We start from the raw sequence: 1,240 nt of genomic DNA on the forward strand, positions 1-1,240 counted from the left end.
CTTCTGAGTCATTTTAAATGGAAAATAGCCAACATATTTCAAAGTATTTACAGTGCAACAAAGAATAAACAAAAGAGAGGGGGGGAAAAGTATTTACGGTCTATCTATGAAACTTCTAGTGACAAAATATATCATTTGTTCTAGTATTTCCTTAATATTGAAAAAATTTTTCCCTCCCTCACCTTTGCATCCTAAGAATGGAATAATAAACACTTCCATTGGAAACAGCAACTTGGGAGAATGAAAAGATAAAGATTATTTTAATCAAGACTCACCTGCTAGTCCTATTTCAAAAAATGTGATAACTAGATAACTACCTGCACACACACACAGAGTAGAATACTGCTCAACTAGAAAAAGCTATTTAGTTCTAATTGTAAAATCCATAACATAGATGAGCCTTGAAGATAACATGCTGAGTCACTAAAGGACAAATGTTGTATGATCCCACTTGCATGAACCACACAAGTGTATAAAGACCAAAGTTTATCAGTGGCTACGAAGGGAGAGAGGGGTAGAGAAAAGAACAGTTATTGTCATTTTAAAGATTTGTTTTATGGTTCTAAATAACATACATCTTTCTTACTAAAGGATTAAGAAAAGAAAAGACAAAGAATGTTCCCAATTGCTGCACCCTGAGTGCAAATACAAACATGAGACATTAATGAAAATCATATGCATTAAGCAACTAATATATTTTCTGTCCTCTAGATTGCTTTAGCACAGCTTAGTGAGCATGTCCAGGGCAGCAGCTGTTTGTTGAAATATGTCAATTGGTATTCCATCAATTCCTGGGACTCTGTTTTTTGCCAATTCCTTCACAGCAGCTTGAACGTGCTCCAGTTCCATTGCCTCCTGATCATATGGTTGCTTCATGAAATTCCGCTGATACAGTGATTCTCCATCTTCTGATGCTTCCTGGATTGCTCAAAATACATCATTAAGTATGTAACTCGAGGCCTGAATTTGTTCTTTATTTTCCTCACCTGAAGAAATGCTGACCAAGTCATCCTTCTTGATTTTCTGACTCTAGTTCTTTTCACATTTTATTATATTTTGCTTTGTCTTCCTGAGCTGCCCTTTGAAATCCTCTGTTCAGCTCTTTAACTTCCTGATTTATTCTTTTTGCTTTGGCTTCTTTGCATTTTAGTGTAATATTCAGAGTTTCTTCTGACATCCATCTCTATCTTTTCTTCCTCCTCTCTCTTTGTAATGACCTTTTGCATTCCTCATGATTTTT

This window comes from Elephantulus edwardii, unplaced genomic scaffold (assembly GCF_000299155.1).
Source record: "Elephantulus edwardii isolate Elephantulus edwardi_28Jun2011 unplaced genomic scaffold, EleEdw1.0 scaffold00042, whole genome shotgun sequence".
NCBI lineage: Eukaryota > Metazoa > Chordata > Mammalia > Macroscelidea > Macroscelididae > Elephantulus > Elephantulus edwardii.